At 37.4% G+C, this 5,179-nt stretch overlaps 1 long non-coding RNA gene across 1 annotated transcript; it reads right to left on the bottom strand.

The window, feature by feature from the left end:
• Nucleotides 1–423: 423 nt before the first annotated feature.
• LOC137502704 (uncharacterized) lies at nucleotides 424–4,842 on the bottom strand. The gene is made up of 2 exons (XR_011018836.1): nucleotides 4,763–4,842; nucleotides 424–786 (listed from the first exon to the last, which is right to left on the bottom strand). It is a non-coding gene; the product is annotated as an uncharacterized lncRNA (long non-coding RNA).
• Nucleotides 4,843–5,179: the final 337 nt, after the last annotated feature.

The following is a 5,179-nucleotide window of genomic DNA, read 5'->3' as shown; positions in this document are numbered from 1 at the left end:
TTCCATTTCGTTCGCCAAGTTCTTTCTAAGCAGTCCCTCACCTGTCAAATGGGAGTGGAACTCCGTTACTCCCATAGGTCCGAGGCTTGCTTAAAATTTTCTGAGCTCAGTAAATTCATGAAGCAGAATGCTACCCTATTTACACATAGCCCAAGTGAGGATACCTCCTCTAACGCGTTAGGTACCACGGTGGATTGTATAGTCCTAGCCACCTGAACACAAGGAGGGCAATGTCCTAGATACCCACTCCCATTCCGTAGCAACTGGTATCCCAACTCTCAGGACCACTTACTAGGCTACTCAACCGTTGCCCATGGTTCAAGAACTAGGATGTGACTACATCAGCCCACACCATGAACCATTAAATAAACATTTAATAAAAATAATAAATTATAAAACGAATATAGTAAATAAAACAAAATATACTGATTAAAATAACGTAAGATATTTATTCAAGATTATCTGAAACAGTATAAAGCTTTACAGTACAATAAATCAGCCATAGTAGCCGTGACCAGCGTAACCGTGTCCCACACCACCGTACACACCATGGAGGCCATGACCAAAGCCATAACCCAAGCCATGGTATCCGTATCCACTGCCGATTGTATATGGAGCGTAGTGGAGACCGTATCCAAGGCCTACTACACCTCGCTTATGTTTACCATTTCCATTTCCGCCATCATCTTTGCCTCCACCATCACCGTTGTCGTGGCCATCCCCACCGTGGTGACCTCCATGGTGACTAGCAATGGCACATACCACTACCAGAAGCACGATCAGAACCTGTAAAACCAAGGGATGATGTTGAAATAATATTTTTATCAGCATGGAACATATTAAATCCCCAACTCCACGATCGTCTACTTACAACTATCTCTGTGCCTTCGTTCAGTTTCACCACTCTTAATATTTAAGGGAATATTATGGCAAAAATTTTCGAAAAATGCTATTTTTTGAAGATTTTTAATGTAACATTAATACTTTGAGAACGTATTCCTAAAGTTTCAAAGCAGTAATAAAATTATAAATGGATTAATTAATAAAAATTCCACAGTTCCATGGAATATTATGGCAGAAAATTTCGAAAAATACGATTATTTGAAGATTTTTTAATGACAGATTAATACTTTCAGAACGTATTCCCAATTTTAAAGCAGAAATAAAATTATAAATGGATTAATTAACAATAAATCCGCAGTTCTAGCCGTTCAGGCAAGCAACTAAATGTTGGAAACATCCTAGGAATATGAGCAACGAATTTTATGTAAATACATAAAATTTAATAAAGGGTGGGAATATATTCTTTACTTATTCCTAAACATTACAGTCCTTCTCTTAATCATCACTCCGGTAGATTAGACTAGCAGTTTTTTTTCTGTCATTACGAACGCTAATCTGAGTCGAGGCAGAGTTTCACTTAAGCCTTTATAACTACATGCGGTTTGGACATTTTTCAGAATTAAAAAAAAAACGCTTGAGGGTATTGATCTAAGGAACACATTACAGAAAGAATTATGTAAATAATTTAATTTGGCTAGGATGTGAATTAAAAAGAATACGAATAAATAAACAGGCGATTTTAGTCTGTTTTATCGGAACTGCATTTAGGCCGGAAGTCAGTTTGGTCATTCGTTTTTTAGTTTGATAGAGCTATCTAAGGCTCACAATTTGAAACCTTTCTCGGCCCTTTATCCCTTCAACTTTCGGCACAATTGAAGAAATTGCTTAATTTTAAGTTTTTCGTAGTATGGGGACCCTTACTTTGTCTGTTAGGAAATGTTTTGACATTAAAAAACCAAGTCCTGGAGGAGCCGCGCCAACTGTTCATTATAAGCTATTTCCTATACTCAGTTTTCCAGGTGAGTTTGACTGGCAATGAAGTATGTAGTATACTCAAGATGGCATTTATGAATATTTTTCGGAGATTCATGTGATGGGAGGCAGTGGCTGTTTCAAGCACATTTTATTTAGGTTGTTCTTGTTTAATAGTGAGTGAACCATAGATTCAGTATTTCTATGATTGGGAGGCATGGTGAAGTTTTCAAGAAAGTTACTTCTACTAGTGTCATACTAAGTCTAATCCAAAGTAAAGACAAATGGTTAAGACAGAAAAAGAGAAGCAGCAAGATAAGTATAGGGGATAATAAAGGAGAGGAAGCGTACAGTTATGGAGGTTTTCATGTAGTGTAAGACTAAACAAACTTAAAATTACATTTACTTGTTTTTTCGAAATTTTGCAATTTTCATAGTGTAGGTACATTTTCTCCATAACTACTTGCAGGACTGCTACGAAACTTGATAACCTATTTCTACATTTAATAATGTAAAAAGTACTGGAACCATTCTTTGATGTGTTTATTATTTTGGAAACTGGGATCTTACAAATTAACATTTATTGAAGGTATAAAAATATTTTTGAAATCTTTCAGAATTAAATTAATGAATAAATTAAGAAACTCTTCCAGAAAATAAAGTTCCTGGTGCTCTAAAATATGTATGTAAAATTTTAAAGTGATATCTCCATGGGTTCTTCAAGAATGTGCATGAGTGTATAGGGCATATCATTATAAATGATGTCTATCTCTTTATGAATATGGGTGCAAATTTATGTTGGCCTGCCATGTGTGTCGTGAACACATAATTAAACTTTGAATGTACCTCCTTCATGTGAATGGAGAAAATGATGCAATCAAACGTACAAGTGATGCTCAAAAGATATATCAGTTCAGTCAACCAAGTTGATGTACGTTGTCAGAAGCTACAAAATACAGGTTCAAGTCATTTCATTCTTCAGTTGAAAATGAAAATGAAAATCCGCAGCTTCCTTTCCAGTTTCAACCGGGTCAGGAATCGAATGAATGAAGATTCATCTAGCGGCGAAGATAGGAACTGTGCCTGCTGCCGAAGCTTGTAGCGCTCCTCTCGGGCAATCATTAATGGCTGACAGATAAAATGAAATTATATTGGAGAGTGAGATGACAGGGAAAGCCGGAGTACCCGGAGAAGAACCTGCCCCACTTCCGCGTTCTCCACATACAATGATCGGGATTTGAACCACGGAGCCGAGTCATTCCTCAGTTAAAATAATTAAATTACCTTTTTTACTTAATTTTTTTTTAGCATTTGCTTTACGTCGCACCGGCACACATAGTTCTTATTGCGACGATGGGATAGGAAAGGGCCTAGGAGAGGGAAGGAAGCAGCCGTGGCCTTTCTTTTCATACTTTTCATGAATAATGTGCTTGATTCTATAAAACTGGAAGTGTGCATCTTTCCTGATGATTGCGGCATATACCGGGAGATGAATAGAGAGGAGGACGAACTATTGCTTCAGCAGGATTTAGATACGATTGAAAAATGGGCACGTGAAAATCGAATGAAAATCCACAGCGGAAAAACAAGAAATTGTGTTTCAGTAAAAGAAAAATGGCAGGAAAGAGGGATTACGAACTTGGGAGTGTTGTTGAAGTTGATAGTTGTAGGTACTTAGATGTTATTATTAGAAAAGACTTAAACTGTTCAGAGCAAGTGGAAAATGTAGTTCAGAAATTCTGGAGATCGTTACAATTTATTATGCGGAATCTCAAGAAAGCTAATTCTGGTGCCAAAAGTAAAGCTTATAAATCTTTGGTAAGACCAATCCTCGAATATGGGTCTGCGTGCTGAAATCCGTTTAGGTAGGTTTAATAAATTTCCTAGAAAAAAAGTTCATAGAAGAAGCGGTGCGTTTCGTAAACAGGAATAGGAGAGATACCATTAATTGGGAAAGTCGTAAATCTAGAAGAAGTAGAGCACGCCTGTGTGGTTTTTAGAAGAGCTATACGGGAAAGGCTGCCTTGAGTAGTAGCCTAATAGGAATAGTTTGGAACCTCCCTCGTACTTATTGAGAAATAATGACAAGCATAAAAATCAGGGCCAGAATCCAGCATACTGATGTGGGCAAGTTTTCCTTCGTAAACAGTGCCATAAGGAATTGGAATAAATTACCTGCAGCAGTCTTTGAGCGATTCCCTTCCGGTATCAAATCTTTTAAGAAGACGACTAGTGTTAGTGTAAAGTGAAAAGTAAAAGCTGTAAAGGACGGACAATGGATTTGCGATTATCTGCTGGATTTAGAATGTTAAACTAGAAGCATTTCTTATAATATTTTCTGTCCATGGAATAGGTGTTGTACCGTTGTTGTTGTTGTTGGTGGTGGTGGTTAATTATGCTTAATTCACACTACGGTAAATGACTATTGCCACCGGGATATTTCCCAATTGCGACGTATTTGTTAATAATAATAATAATAATAATAATAATAATAATAATAATAATAATAATAATAATAATAATAATAATAATAATAATAATAATAATAACCCCTGATCGCTTAATGACTGAATCCATGTTATTCTATTAGACGAAGAACTGTAGTACTATCATAGGAAATCTTGTACAACTATGCAAAAGCAATGTCATCTCCGTACAGGCTATGAGGGCCCTTGGAAGGGGTGGACGGTGAAGGCTTCCACTATCCTTAAGCTTTGCACTTGGTGGTGTGGAGTGGTTAGAAGCTCGGTCGCTTTGCCCCCACGAATTAACCTGGTACTCATTTTTGGTGTAGGCTGAGTGAACCTCAGCGCCATGTGCACCTCCGAAAGTGGAAATCTCGTTTCTTAAAGTTTTCTACTCCCTGACGAGGAATCGAACAATTCTTCCAGGTGCAACCGCCTCGGCTTGGTAGCCACAAATATTATGCTGAAAAGGCTTTACTTACCACCAGAAGTTTCATGTTGTTGTTGTCGTTGTTGTTTGATCTTCGGAGTGGAAGACTGTGTTGCCAGCAGGTGGTTTCCCCAGGAGTATATATACTCCTATGTAGCCTTGAGGGCCCTCCCTTAGAAATCTAATGCACTTACTGTACATTCAGCTGACCTTGTGGTTCAATACAATGTTCAGAGTTCGATAAAAAAGGAGGCGTAACAACTTGTTTATAACAGGAGCCTTTGTTCCTTTAACACTCCATCACTTCCTCGAGAAAATTAACAAGACCTTTAATAAGAATTGAAATCGCGTGCAACTTCCTACTCTTTCTTCGCGTTTTCGTTGCCTGATAGAATTCTCTTATTGATATTCCAGAACAAACTTCATATTCAGTAAATTTTCGATTGAGTATTTAGGATATTTGGTCACT

This window comes from Anabrus simplex, chromosome 11, assembly GCF_040414725.1.
Source record: "Anabrus simplex isolate iqAnaSimp1 chromosome 11, ASM4041472v1, whole genome shotgun sequence".
Classification (NCBI taxonomy): domain Eukaryota; kingdom Metazoa; phylum Arthropoda; class Insecta; order Orthoptera; family Tettigoniidae; genus Anabrus; species Anabrus simplex.
This window is presented reverse-complemented; position numbering and strand designations above follow the sequence as displayed.